Raw genomic sequence first — 15897 nt, forward strand, 5'->3', positions numbered from 1 at the left:
GGCAGCGTCCCACATGCCACAACTAGAAGGACCCACAACAAAGAATATACAACTATGTACCGGGGGGCTTTGGGGAGAAAAAGGAAAAAAAAATAAAATTAAATTAAAAAATCTAAAAAAAAAAATAGAGATGTGTGAAATGACAACCATCAATGTTAGTGAACAATCTCTCAGCATGGTGAGATTTCAGACGACTTTTGGTTTGTTTGTGTTTGTTTTTTTTTTTTCTGCATTGCTCCTATATTGTTAATATAATTAGAAAAACCAATAAAGCTATTTTCACTGTGAAGTAAAAAGAAACATAACTCCCGCACAAAAAAAGTTATTAAACGGAATTGTATATGTAGCTTTATTTTTTCAAATTTCTTATTATTAAATTGTATTCCTAGACAATCATTTTTATTTAGTTAAAGAAAAGATAATACCTGGTATATTGTATGCTGCATGGGTTCAAATCTCACTCCTGGTACCAAAATCTGAGTTATTTTTCTATTGCTGTTGTAACAAATCACCGCAAACTGACATAAAATGGCACAAATTTATTATCTTACGATTCTGGAGCTCAGAAGTCCAACGTGGGTCTCAGCGGGTTGAAATCCAAATTTTTGCAGGGCTGTATTCCTTTCTTGAGGTGCTGGGGATGGTGTATTTTTTTGTCTTTTTCAGCTTCTAAAGGCCATCTGTACTTGTTGGCTTATGGCCCTCTTCTTCCATCTGATTCTGTCCTCAGCCTGAAAGGGTCTTGTAAGGACTCATGTAAAGGTTGGGCTCGCCTGGATAATCCATGATACTCTCCTCATCTCAAAGTCCTTAAGGGTAATCATATCTTCAAAGTTGCTTTATCTGTGTAAGGTAACATGTTCACAAGCTCCAGGAGTTGGAACAGGGGCATCTTTGGGTGGCCATCGTTCTGCCTACCATATTTGGCTTGTAGATGCAGAAAAATAACTCTGATAATTCTATATTTACCCATATATAATTTTCCTCTAATTTTCAAAAATTATATGGAAATTTATTTTAATCTTTGGGAAACACATCGAATATGAACATAATTTTAATTTATTCAAAATAACTTCTAAAGAAAAACTGAAAAACATTGTTTATGATAAGGACCTAGTTGAAAATAGGTACTTTTTTAAATTGTCAAATAAAAATGCTGTCATGTAAGTACTGAAAGCCCAAACTTTACAGATAATTTAGGAATTAAAAAAATAAGGTTTCTTCGACAAACTTTTAAAAAGCCAGTAAAATTAGACTGCCACAACGCAAAGGTAGAATTATTGTGCATATTGTGTATGTCCCTCAACTAGGGTCAGCTTTCCAAAGAAGTGACAAGAATGCCAGTGGGGGTCAGTTGCTGCAGACTCTTCAGGGCCACTTCTTATGCCCCATCTAGTACCTGTGTTGAAAACTCCCCCATAGGGATTCATTGCTGTGAGTTCAAAACCTCTATTAAAATGCCAGCTCTCAGAATATAAGCTAAATATTAGCAAAGACCTTGGCCTGGATTTGTTAAAAACTCAGATAAAACTTGACATTTGAGGAGGGATGTGCACCAGAAGAAATCTACCAGAAGTTAGAAGTCTGTCATTAAGATGGAAAATACAACAATCTAACTTTTCCTCTTTTCTGTTTTTTAATGCACCATCCTCTACCAATAATAAGACAAGTCATATCAACCAGCCAGAGGAAGATAAAATGTATGGCTATAGAGGCGTTTCTATTAAATTTAAAAAATTTAATGTCCTGGCCAGAGAGTAGAGTGACAACAGATTTTTGATGAAATAATAGGAAGGCTAGATGTAATTTTCAAGAAATGGAAATGGAGATATGCAGCCTATCATAAATCATTGATCATGTTTATGCCTAATGTCGTATAACATTTTCCCTGCTGTGCCCATTGTTTATTCATATTAATCAAAAATAACGTGAAATTAATGCCAAATGCCCTGTGAAAATACTGCAAAGCAAGGATATTACTTACAAGATTACTTCTGCTTCTGCTCAAAAGAGTTTGAAAGCTTTATATCAGTCGGTGGCGTATTTCATTTTAAGCAGCCCAGTCTCCTTTCATCTCTGTGCTATGTATAGCATGCTGAACTATCTTCATGAGATCAAAGGGAAACTCACTGTACTTTATTTACAAAGGCAAATTTAATGGGTAACCAAGGTACTTATTTTACTAAACTGACTAGTCCCTTTGAACTACTATCTTCACTGATCCACAGACCATGCTCAAATGTGAAGAAGGCTTCCTTGAATCTGGAAAATGTTCTTAGCCTAATTGGTGGACTTTCTTTGAACTGCATGCCATGGATTTTACTATGCTGTAAGTGCACAACAGAGGTTTCTTCAGGACACATGAGTGCTAAAATCCTTTGGAAAACAAAAAAACAAACAAACAAAAAATATGCCAACACAGCAAAATTGAAAATATTTTATCTCAATATCAACGGATAAGAAAAACTCATCCCAAAGCACATGATTATGATACTGTAGTTTTTACAGTAGTTGACACACTTATCTGTGTTTATCTAGCTATGGAGTAACTTATAATGCTCATTTCTACATTGATTTAATGAAAAATCTGCCTGTTCTGTGTGTTACATTAATATAAACTTGAAAGTGAATATATGTGAAGAGAGATGATGCAATGGAAAGAATACAGATTTAGGAGTTTTGCATTTCAATACACCATATAGGAACAGGGTATTTTGCCTAGTTGTTACTGTCTCTGAATCTCAGCTTCCTCATCTTCAAAATAGGAAATTCTCTTTTGTGATAGACATCGATGCTGTTCACCAGTTTCTAGCGCTCGTGCTTTGGGGCATATGAGGAAATTGCATTCTTCCCCATTGAGGTCACTCATGGTGCTGTAACTTTCTTTGGCCAATGAAATGTGAGTGGAGTAATGTCATTTCTGGGAAGAAGCATTAATTGATGAAACGTTAAAGAAGTACCTGTCTTTTCTGGAACAGTCTTGGAAGCACATGTTGATATGATGTGGAGTTGCAAGTCTGAGCCACCACATGGAGAAGAGCTGCCTTTGAGAATTATGTGGATCGAAAATCTTGCTGTTTTAAGCCACTGAGAGCTGTTATCACAGGGTAACTTACCCTATCCTGACTAAACATCCTTGTGGGATTAATGAATGAATTAAGTGAAATAATATAAACAAACCACGGAGCTGGGTGCTTAGCACATAATAGTTGATTAATAAATGTTAGTTCTTTTTCTTCTTTTTCTCATCTTTTTTTTTTAAATGAGTCTGCTGTTATAAGCTTACAGTAAGATAAAGTTAATAAAGTTTTCTCCACACCCCTTCCAATCCTTTCCTATCACCTTTGTACTTCTCCAGCCTCTTTCCCTGGCTCACGACAACCAGCTATTAGAGAGAGAGGTAAAAAAGTACTTCATAACCATTTCCTCACTCCTCATAGTGGCAGCCCCAAGAAAGAGAATTTCAAGATTGGTTAAAATCACTTGGAATTGGTATTTTTGTCCCCAGAAGCTGCAAAGCCAGTCCTCTCTGGATTATCTTTCTTTGAAGCTATGGCCTTCGCCTGCCTCCCAAGAACCATGGAAGTTCCGAAGAGTATTTTCCACTACGTTTACTTCAGGGTCATAGCTTCCCTTGGTCTAATTGGTCTGAGAATTAGCTATATTTCTGTTTAAATTATCTTGGTCTTAAATTGGTTTTCTCAAATTTAATGCCAGACCTAGAAAATGGAAAGATACAGAAATAGAACAAAACAATTTTTTTCTAGTTCAGTGGATGCAAGAAATGGCCCCAAACATACTTAATATCATTAATGACTAACATAGACCACTGACTTTGCTAACTACTTTGCAAGCAACCCTTTATGTAATCTCCTTCACAGTTCTACGAAGTAGGCACTGAAATCACGATTGCTGAAGCTGAGTTTAGAGAAACTGACTCACCAACACCTCCATCTAGTAATGAGTGGAGCAAAAACAGGTACCCAAGGAGTTTGACCGCAAAGTCCACAGTCTTAACCAATTCCCAGTACCTTTACCACATGATTACAGTCTCCCAATAAGCCATTCTATAAGTTATGAAGTCATGTGATTATAAACATATATAAGCAGATCATTGTAAATTGGTTTCTTACATACCAAGCTCCATTTTCAATCCCCATTGGCTAACTAGACCACATCCCACATTCCTCCACAATAAATGGAATTCCTACATCTATATACAGGAATATCACACATAGAGAATATTTGTATCTGTAAATTTCCTGGAAATCAGAGGGAGGAAGAAGAAGGGAACACTTTTATTTTCTCTTTGTCATCCAGGGCTCAAGTAGCAACTATTTGTTTATTATGCTCTTGGGTTATTGACAGAAAACATTTACAGGGAGTTTTTTTTTTTTTTGAGGAAGATTGGCCCTGAGCTAACATCCGTGCCCATCTATATGTGGGACACCTGCCACAGCATGGCTTTACAAGCGATGTGTAGGTCCACACCCGGGATCCGAATCAGCGAACCCTAGACCACCAAAGCAGAACGTGCAAACTTAACCGCTGTGCCACCAGGCCAGCCCCTACAAGGAGATATTTTGCACCCCGTAATTTTTGAATTCTTAAATGTGATTGCATAGAAGATACTATACCAGGAAAATTTATGAAACGCAGAGGTCTGATCCTTGCCTCCTCAAACTCAGTTTCAGAAGAGAAAATAGTTGAAATGTGTACCAGATTTTTGTTGTTGTTGTGTAGCTCTGCTCACCTGGTGTGATGGGGAAGAGAAGAATCCACTTCTAGGTTTCTTTGCAGAAGGCATCAATTTCATTCCATATTTATGTTAAATTAAAACTACTACAGAAAATTCTCTCTGGTTCCTTCTATTCTCATTCTTTTCTGAAGAGGAAAGGAAAGACATTCATTACTTCCTAACCTCAACCTTAATTTTTTAGTGTAAAGAGCCTGCTTAGAATACTTCATAAGTTCTGAGGTAGAAAGGAAATGTTACATATGTTGAACTGAGAGAGCAGAGGGATAAGATCAAAGAGAAGCTGAATAGTTATAAATGTGGTTTCCCAGATTAGCAACAATATTGCTTTAAATGGCAATTAGTTTCATTATTTTGTCACATCATGTTTATTTTGAACTCAATTTGCTCATATACGTTTCTAGTATTTGTCAATATATGGATGAGGAATGAAGGATTCTCAAATTGTACATACATGTATTCATGGGAATTTTCTAAATCAAGAAATTTCTTGTAAGTCTGTCATTCACTTGACTCCATTGTAAAACAGTTTCGAATTCTACAGAGAGAAACATAATTACTGGGAGAAAAGTATTTGGGGCTAAAATATGCTATATAGTTACATATAATTTAACATAAATGAATAAATGTTCATACAGATATAGGTATACGTGCAGCGTCAAAAAGAACTTGAGAGAACATCTAGTTTATACCATGCCTCAAGGTAGGGGAGTCCTTAAATTATCAAAGGTGGACAGTTACTAAGAACTTGCTTGATTAACTGTGAATTTGCTGCAGGGAGAAGAGCTGAAAATGGAGTGATAAGTCAGCTGATATTTCCTCAGACAGCAATTTTAAATTTTAATTTCATTAAATGTCTATAAATTACAATAGTAACACTTGCTAATTATAGCAACTGACCCAAGCACAAGTTCTACAAAGACCAAGGAAGATACGCTACCCCCTGTTTTAAATACCCTTCTGCCCACGTGACAGAGAAAACCCGCCTTTCCACATGGTGATACAAACCAATGCACATACACACACTCACACACACGTTCTCCCTGCTCTTTCCCTTTCTCTTTCTCTCTCTCATATACACACACGCACAGATTTTGTTTATTATTTTACAAAATTGGAGTAATATTATGTAACATTAATATGCAATCTGGCTTTTTTTCCTTTAAAATACATCCTATACATCCTTCTGAGTCAATAAATATAAATAGAATTCATGCTTTTGAATAGCTGCATTGTGTCGGAGTATTAAAATTTATTTACTCATTCTTCTATTAACAACATTCAAAATTTTGTAGTTTTTGACCATTAAAAATGTTTCAGTAAATATTTGCAAACTGATTATCTTTATTTATTTATTTCTATACAATAAATTCCTCAAGGTGATTTCAGCCTAGTAACTATTTTGTGCAACAAATACTCTCAATATTAGTCTCAGCTCCGTGGAATCCATGTCTCTCCCACTAATTCACCTCTAACTGGTTTGTTCATAACTATGTTGCTTAATGACCAACTTGTCTAAAACAAAGCCAGATTGGAACTCATAGTATATCACATAAGCTCATCATTTCGCATCACTTACTTAAATATTTGTTCAATATTAATTTTGTGGAAGACTATAATTTTTAACTAAAGATAATTAAATACCAACTTTAGGTTCGAAAGAAAGATTTATTATAGATCCTGACTATCATAAAGTGTCCTAATTTTTTGTAACTGTCTTGCATCCCTAAATTCCTTTCCCATCATTCTTTTAATTGTATTTTACTTTCACTTGAAAGAATTTCTCCAAAATATAATCAACTTATCGGGGGGTATTTTAAGGGTTTTTAAGGTTGGATAATAAAATAAATTACTTGTTCCTGAACATGTTATGTGTCTGAAGAATTAGAGCATGGAAAATCAAAATAGAAAGAAGACAGAAAAATATTTAAAGTCACTAACAAGTGCCACTTACTAATGTGGAAAATGAAGTAGAGTGAACTATAAGATGGTGCAGTGGTGTTTCTTCCTTGGGGCTTGCTGTACATATGTATATGTATGTGTGCATTGTGACTTAAAAAAATATTGAAACCATTCTGCACAAAGCACTATGCTACATGATGTGGAGTCCAACATAGCTTAGAAAGCATAGACACAGTCCCATATTTGTGTTACACACGTATAGGTTAACCTCTCTTCCATTGCCTCACATAGGACTGAATTAGTCTTGGTCAAAACTGCTCTTAGGAAAAATTTATACTATCTTTCTTTTATTTTATGTGTGTCTGATCATTTTGTCATTAAATTCAATTTCCCCTAACTAAAGCTCTTCTGATTCTTATCATATTGTTTACTTGTTTTTTAAAGAGCAGACATGGAATTATTTTAATAGTTTATATACCTGTTATGTAATCTGAGGACAACTATGTCCCCAGTGGAAGTAGGATCATGCTCTGGGCCCAAACTAGAGCGGCGAAGAATTTCTGGATGACAAAGATATCAGACAAAAAATACTTACCTATACTTGATCATAGGTAATATATTGTTTTGTCAGGAAAATATCCTCAAAAGAACTATGTTGTAATGCTTTGATAGGAGTGAATTGTTATACCATTCCCATTTCTATGAATTCATTTTCGCCCTAAATGGAGATTTAAGAATACAGTAAGAATAAATTAAATGTTTACAGCAGTTTTACGTAATTGACCAAAATTGGAAACAAGCTACATGACCTTCATCTGATAAATGGATCAACAAATTGGCACATCTATCAATGGAATACTACTCAGCTATTCAAAGGAATACACTTCTGACACGTACAAAAAAGTTGATGAGTTTCAAAGGCATTATGCTAAGTAACAAGAGTCTGACTCCAAAAGTTACATAGTGTCTGATTCTATGTGTATGCCATTCTGAAAATGCCCAGACTATAGGGACAGAAAACAAATCAGTCATGGGTTTTGTATGCCAGGGACTGAGTATGGGGAGAGATGATAATGACAAATGGGACATAAGTGAATTTGGGAGAATGATGGAACTGTACTATATCTTGATTGTGGTGTATTTTTCAAAGTACAGAAGAATGACTTGCGTTGTATATAAATTACACCTCAATAAAAAAACAATATCATCACCAACAAAAATATTTTCAAGTACCTACAAAACATACCATAGTTAAGTGGAAAATACTAACTCTACCAAAACCTGACGTATTAATTTTTATGGATTTCCCTGAGGTGAAAAACATAACTATAGTTTGACACAGAACCTTTTTTGGCATTTAATTCACAAATGTCTACATAAACATGATAAAAAGCCCATATGTTCGCCTCTTTAAAAAAATGTAGGTTTTGTATGGCATAGCAGAAAGTGGATGGCTTGGCAGCTGTTAGCATTTGTTCATTTCATTATCTGATGCACATGGGAAATAAATCTATTCTTTTTTCAGAGGTAGCAAAAAGTTCCAGTTTTATTAAATAATTAGCTTAAATAATATTTCTCAAACTGGAAAGACCAAGCAAAGTTGTGTCATGGTTTAAGTAAGGGAATTAATTAAAAATTGTATTTAAACTAAGCATACATGACAATTTTAATGACGTGAAAATTGAATCTTTCCAGAGAAACTAATATAAAATACAAATAATTGCTATAAGATACAAAGGATATATACAAAAAAGGCACTTGTTTCATAAATCTGTTAGGAAAATAGAAGTCTCACTTTAGAAAGAAGAGATAACATGGAATGAGCCCATCAAGAATAGGCATTCATTAGATTTCTGGAATTTTTTACCCTTTTCTCTCCTTAAACTGATTGTGTGAGCCATTGCCAGCCAGGGCCTCAAGCCACACAAAGATAGGTAATACCAAATTCTAATCTGCATAAAGCTTTTCTGGCAAAGCATCCTTAAAAATACTTTCATGACGTCTCACAGTGATATTATTAAAAAGAATACCTAGGCATGCATTAATCTTTTTTCTTTTCTGAGTGTGTTCTTAAGAAACGTATCAATGAATTAACTTAGTTAAATAAAATATTACTAGCATATAGATTTATTTATTATTTATTTCCACTCGTGACTTTCAAAAATTTTACGATCTATTTCAAATGAATATAGATCAAGATAAATGATTATGAATCTATTTTTCCATTAACAAATTGATTCCAAAGGGACTACACCAAAATCTAGCATAGGTGATAAAATGAAATTTCTTACATATATTGAGCTTATTCATGAGTCTTTCAGTTTCTTTAAAAATAAATTAATAAAAAATGTTAATTTTCATTTTATGACTTTTTAAGCCATTTAATGATCTTTGTTTAGTAACAATCTTTTAATTGAGAAAAGAGAGCATGGTAGATAAAATATTAGGGATTAATTCTTAAGGAGACAGTGGAGAATGTACTATATAGATATTCTGTTCTCTGAACTGCTTTAACATTGTAGTGAAACAGGATATATGTAAGTGACTCATTAACGCCATGCTAATCACAGAGAAGAGGGTTAGTCTCTTATTCAGTGGTGACTGAATTTGGACCTGAGTGACTCATGTCTCAGTTAAGTAGGTAGAATCTGCGGAATGTCTCAGTCTCTCACTGCTTGCAAGTCCCAATGCAGCACTGAAAGTCCGAAGGCCTTCACCTCAACATGGGAGGTGAGGGCATGATGCCCGTTTATCAGATCTGGGCCTCTGACTTAAACCCCACTCAACTTTAGTAGAAGGTAATGGTCTCAGATCCTTGCAAGAGGTGGAAAATACTGACATGGGCCCACAAAATTCAGTATAAGAAAGCACTATGGACTTCTGAGTGGCATGGCTCCCTACTGGAGAGAGGTATGAAAGTCATAATTAAATGTCATGGTGGCATTTACTTTTCTTCCCAGAAATACCATATACACAAGGACATTGGAAATAGGGAAAATGGGAAGTCTGATGGAAAAGTGAAGCTGCATTAGGAAACAAAACTAGAAAGACACATTCTCATTAGAGGAAAGACCAAAGAATGAGAGATTATGCTTCTAGTTCAGCTGGACAAAGTTATCCCCAACCCAACAAGTGTTCTGCCGGGAAAACCTAAAGCCTCTGGGGTTTGAGCTGTGTACGCTCAGGAGGGAAGAAGAGGATCGTTTGTAACACTATATCTGTCCCTCACCAAAGGTTCCAAAAGCTGTGATGGTCTGGAGTGGGACCTTGAGCACAATACAGCGGTCAGTTCTCTGCCTCTGCCCAAGGCTAAGAAAAGAACTAGAACTCTATCTAAAGCCATTCCAACAGTTCTTAATTCTCAAGGTAGAAAATCATCTTCCTGAAAGTGTTTTTTAATAACAATTAAGGCTGAGGCAAAAGATTGTATTTTTGAGGGTGTGATGAGTAAAATTGAACTGAACTATGGAGCATATCTCAGCGAAATTTTCCAAAAGGGGATATTGTGGAACTTTCCAGGGAGGATTAGAAATTTGAGTGTAAAGAAAGGCTCTCGTCAGGGAGAGTAAAGAGTTCATCTTGGTTCACAAGCCTACTCTTGTGGAAAAGCAAAAATTAGGGGGAATTGGTTTAGTTAGTATTTCTAATCGTGCAGATCAATTGGTCTCACCATCTTGATGAAGGTTCAATTGCCTAAGAGGATTGAAGGAAGAAGAAATTTCCAATTGCAAAGTCTGTGTTCATAAAATACATCAGAGAGAGAATTTGGGGAAGCTTCTATATTCGCTATCAAGAGCCCAAAGGAAACTTGATGGAGGTTGACTTTGTGTTTGGGACTAATGGAAAGCGCAAACTCTGGAGCAGCCCTTGATATTTACCCTTTTGAACCACATACGTCGGTCACAGAAGATGGGTGTAGATGCAGATGACTTGTCCAGTTTATACTGACAAAGCTTCTCTCCACGACTGAACTTTAGTCAGGCTCTTCTGTCCTCTTTCTCAACTAAGCCTCAACTTTTGGGCTTCCATGTTCCTCTCTGCATTGTCTAATTTTAGCAAGAATCCTGTTAAGTTGTTTTAGCCAAAATCCCCCATCCTTGATATGTGATCGCCCTCAATATTTAATCAGATTCCTCATCCTCCACCATCCCCCAAGTGATGTCTGATCACCCTGGCCTGCCTTCACCAACAATCCTATTAGGTCAGTTTAACCAGAATCTTCCAGTACTCCTGATACTTTCTTAGTAATTTTACATCCACCAACCCCAGCCTGCTCCTTGGATAAAAATTCCCATTTTCCTTATTATATTCAGCATTGAGCCCAGTTCTATACTGAGGTGTCTTTCTCCTATTGCAATAGGTTGGTTTTTTTTTTAATAAAATCTGTTTTTACTGCTTTAACTACTGTCCAGCTCTGGTTTTTCTTTGACAATGCTACCCAGATAATGAGAAGGCTGCTCTACACTAGCCGTTGCTGTTGGAGAATGGACCTTGCAAATAACTCTGGGCTGGACCTGATCACGTACTCCTCCGAATAGTTGGTTCTCCAGCAGGGCTCAACCAATGCTAAGTCAGTGCTGTGTTTCCCCTGTAGCATTTTATAGCATGGACCATCTTTATGTATTTGAGATCCAAGTAGTCATAAATATAGCCATTGGAAGCTGGACTCTTTAGCTATAGGTAGGTCTCTTATCAAACTTACCCAGCTCAGACTGCAGCAGTATTCAAGTTGCATTTTGCCAGGATATCTAGGCCTTCACTAACTATATTTTAAACGATAGAATTTTTTCCTAATGGCTAAAACTGTGAGGATTAAAGAACCGCCATCAACTCTGTGGCTTTGGCCAAGGGAAATGAGTATTAATCTTTCTTATTGCCACCTTTTTAGCTGTGCCAATAAAGTGCACGTGTAAGACAGAGAAAAACAGAGACAGATAGACGGGGAAGAGAGGGAGGGTGGAATTAGGGTGGGTGAGCATACCTGTATAATGTTTGGCTATTTATATGTTGATGTGTCTGTGCGTCTGACATCTATGTGTGGAGGGAGACATGAAACTGTATGGTTGAGGTGAACAATAAAATTTGTGAAAAGTAATATTTCCCAAACTATAATTGTACCTCCCTAACTTAGAGGTCATGTCTTTGAAAATTTCTGTGTAGGAGAATTTGTAGTTGAGAAAAATAAAATAGGGTAACTAAAGTCAGAAATAACCAATTAAAACTGTTATACTCTTTTTTTCTTTTAGATTTTATTTTTCCTTTTCCTCCCCAAAGCCCCTCCGGTACACAGTTGTATATTCTAGTTGTGGGTCCTTCTACTTGTGGCATGTGGGATGCTGCCTCAACATGGACTGATGATTGGTGCCATGTCCGTGCCCAGGATCCGAACCCACAAAACCCCGGGCCCCCGAAGCGGAGCGCACAAACTTTAGCACTCTGCCGGCCCCCAAAGCTGTTATACTTTTATGTTCACTACACAAAGCAGAATAGAAACTATTATCATTCAGGATGAGATCAATGACAATTAATGAAAGCAAGCAATAATTTGTTTTATATATTGTTTTTGATGTACTATCTAAATCACTAGCAAGGCTCCCTCCCTTCACTACAGCTTCAACACGATATATGCACAGCAGTTGGATTAAATCGAGGATTATCAACAAGCTAATGTACTGTTTATAGAGTCATAGTGCACAGTCTAGGCTCAGATCAGCAATGCAGTCAGAATGCAATCAAAGAAAATCATTTTAAAATAGTTTAAGCTCTTTGTAAGTATTTCCTAAAGTTCATGAAGGAAGCATATATCTACTGCAATGCTTAAAATTCTCCTTCCCTCTCTCACCAGCTTCTCTCTCATATAGTAACTTCTGTGCCTGTCCCTCCAAAATTCTTCTGTAAAACTTCATGAAAGTTTAGACCTCAAACCACTCCAGAACTCAAATTCTTCTCTCTCTGTGCACATTCCTTCTTCTAATAGTGCATGATGATAGCCCCAAAGATAAGTCGAACATGACAGGACCTTTTTTGTAGAGAAGTAAAAACTGACTAGACGAAGCCAGATTTATTTTAGTAGACAAGGCAGAAGAGAAAGGCCAGTGTCATTCATCGTTTAATGCATTTGCCATCTCACACTGAGAAGACATTTGTGTTTCTTTATCTAAATGCTTAAGGCCTTTCTGGTTTGACGGCTTGGAGATGCTGACATCCGCATGCCAATCCCTTCATCTCTGCTTCCGTGTCCCCATATCCTCAGTTCGTCTCCATCAGCCTTTTTTTGTATGTAACCTGGATCACTCATGCCTCTTCTAAGGACTAAGTTTTCTTCCTTTTAACATTCTTTATCTTTTCTGAGTCTTGACTGCAAAAGAAAGTGTTCTTTTTCTACTATTTGAAGTGTTCTTTTCTTCTTTAATTATCAACAAGAGTGAAAAATCACATATGCTAGAATGTCAAATTAGGTAATTGACAGAAATGTATACATAAATAAATTAACAAATTCTCAAGTTTTACCAAGGGAGAATTTTTTATTGAGAAATGACTACTATATTTCCAAGTCTGCCTTAGCTTATACAAGTAAGCTCTAGAAGATTATATTTTGTTCAAGACATTATTGCATTACTTGAACTTGGTTTGCACAATTTGCTATGTGTTTCTTCTGCTCAATGGTTGCAAATGCCCCCTTTCAGCTTACTGCAACAGCTGCTTCAACATCCTGTTCACAGTGGTGTTGGGTTGCTTCACGAATCACTGAAATGCCAGAAGGCTGGCTGTGGTCCAGGATCTCGGTAGTGGTGATATTATCTGGTCATTTTAGATAAAGTTTGGCTTCAATTGATGGTGATGAAATATATTAAGGATAAGATACAGTAACTATGACAGATGAGATCTCACAAATATGCAACAGGCCACAATCTGCCCCTGTTCTCTAAACCTTTAGTTTTGTTACTAATCTGAAGCCAATGTAGTAGACCACTCTGCCTTCCAGCCCAGTGGATTTTGAGAGACTACTTCAGTTAGTGCATTATTTCACAATGCAGTCTGCCTAGGCACGTATGTGGTGATAGCCTTAATTCCGCTTTGGCTGATACAAAGGTTCAATGCATGCAATGTATCTGTGTATCCAATCCATACTACATTAACCCCTTAAAAGTGGTTGTTTGATGCTAAATTAAGTAGCCTGAACCAGTTTTTGCATAATTATTGCCATGCTTTGTGTCACATGCCCCTGGAAACCTGGCCAAAACATATTGGATCATGCATAGATCAATGCCTGACCCAAAGAGGACCTGGCCCAGTAATTTCTAAGAACTCTGCCAGTTGGAGAAACTGTTTTGGATGAGGACTAACACTGATCATATGACTCTTCTTGGGAATGTGAATGCAACAAAGGGGCTACAATTAGTAAGAGCAATAGAAGCAGACACCGGTGCCATAGAAGTAATGGAGACAAAGCATGGGGGAGAACAGGACTACAGAGCCCAAGTTCAGACAAAGACCGCCATTTACTAAGGCTACAAGTAGGAAGGAAGCAGGAAGCAGCCACAAATTCAACTTCCTTGACTGGCCGTCCTAGCCATTATGGCTTATGCCTAGCGATTATGGTTTATGTCCACCAAAAAGATGATGGATTTTATGTCATAAAGCACATTGAGCATGGCAACATCTGTGATGTTGACTTATGAATGTTTTTTCCAAATAACGAAAAAGTTGGCAAAACTTCTAAAGCTTTTAAAAATGAAGTATTTACTTCTATTTGTAAATTTTTGTGGTTAATATACATAACATAAAATTTACCATTTTGACCATTTTAACTATACAATTTAGTAACACTAAGTACGTTTAAAACATTGTGCAAACTAAAGAGGAGCAGGGTGGGGGGGTAAGATTGGTTTGAATAACCTCCTCTTTATGGTTGTACTATCAGGGCTTTCGCTATTAGGCAAAATGTCAAACTGCCACCTTTAAAAAAAATACTTATGGTAATTAAGCCACTTATTTATGATTTGGCCTGTGTCCTGTTTTTATCAAACTGAAAATTAAATTAGAATTTGAGACTATGACTATGCTGGAGAATATAGCTCTTGATCAGAGCAGTTTAATTCATATATATTTTAACTACATACATAATTATTCAGGAAAAAAATATTAACTCAAGTTCTTTGTATTTTTCCAACAGCTGTCTCATTTTTTAAAATCAAGCACTTTTTAATTGTTTGATTGGAGGCACCTTTTCAAACAATCACAATTAGAGAATTTGAGATTTAGGAACACAATTTTAATTTTTAAATGATGCTTTTATGAATCATAGTGCTAGGGAGCATTTTTTTACTCTTTTGAGAGAATAAGTCCTGCATCTATAAAACAGAATTGCTATCATTTACACGTATTCAAATTTCCATATCTATTCAAATCTCTTAGATGCGTGGTGGTGGACACTGAAGCATGTATAGTTTTGAGGCCCCCCCCCTTAAGAAAAATAATACAAATGTAATATTCAATGTGAAAGTCAATATTCATTCAGAATAAAAAAGAACCACAAGTTTACTTTTTTAAAAAAGCAACAAATATCACAAATATTACAAAATCCAGAAAAATGGGCTATTTTTTATTGATTAGTCTGACCCGTTTCTGAATTATTCCTTTTTCACTGTATTTTTGGCTATATACACTTTTGGTTTGCTTTTCATATGACGATAATTTTGTAATATCGTTCTTATAGAAAAGATAGAAAGATAATTCACTTTTTTCTCAAATGGTTGATCAGAATTTGTTTTTTCTATTAGCTCTATAGACAGGAATCTTGTAGCTTCACAAAGCTTTATTGCTAATAACACGTAAATGTTTAGGATTTTTATAGAATTTGAGAAAACTTCTATCAAGCTTCTGATTTCATAAATGAGTCATTTGATTTCAAGAAAGGTCATGTTTTCTTGTTTAGTTCCTAATCTTTTTTTTTTTTTTGAGGAAGATTGGTCCTAAGCGAACATCTGTTGCCAATCTTCCTCTATTTTTTTTCTCCCCAAAGCCCCAGTATACAGTTGTATATCCTAGTTGTAGGTCCTTCTTGTTATTCTATGTGGGATGCTGCCACAGCACGGCCTGATGAGCAGTATGTAGGTCCCCACTCAGGAGCCAGTCTGGCGAACCCCCACCGCTGAAGGGGAGCACACGAACTTAACCACTTGGCCATGGGGCTGACCCCAGTTCCTAATCTTAAATGCTCTTTATGTTGACAATTC

At 36.2% G+C, this 15897-nt stretch overlaps 1 protein-coding gene across 4 annotated transcripts in view; it reads right to left on the reverse strand.

Annotated features, from left to right (window-relative positions):
- TSPAN12 (tetraspanin 12) overlaps nucleotides 1-15897 on the reverse strand; it is a 112007-nt gene that overhangs the window by 87625 nt on the left and 8485 nt on the right. Inside the window, exons 2-5 of one of the 4 annotated variants that reach the window (XM_070512414.1) lie at nucleotides 7254-7376; nucleotides 5454-5542; nucleotides 5211-5294; nucleotides 4754-4884 (exon numbers count right to left, since the gene is read on the reverse strand). The exons of 1 other annotated variant lie outside the window; for it this stretch is intronic. The gene's annotated coding sequence lies outside the window, so the exon portion shown is untranslated. The remainder of the gene's footprint in view (nucleotides 1-4753; nucleotides 4885-5210; nucleotides 5295-5453; nucleotides 5543-7253; nucleotides 7377-15897) is intronic. 2 more of the 4 variants (XM_070512415.1, XM_070512425.1) reach the window with 2 other exon arrangements.

The sequence above is a fragment of the Equus asinus genome, chromosome 1 (assembly GCF_041296235.1).
Source record: "Equus asinus isolate D_3611 breed Donkey chromosome 1, EquAss-T2T_v2, whole genome shotgun sequence".
In the NCBI taxonomy this organism is placed as follows: Eukaryota; Metazoa; Chordata; class Mammalia; order Perissodactyla; family Equidae; genus Equus; species Equus asinus.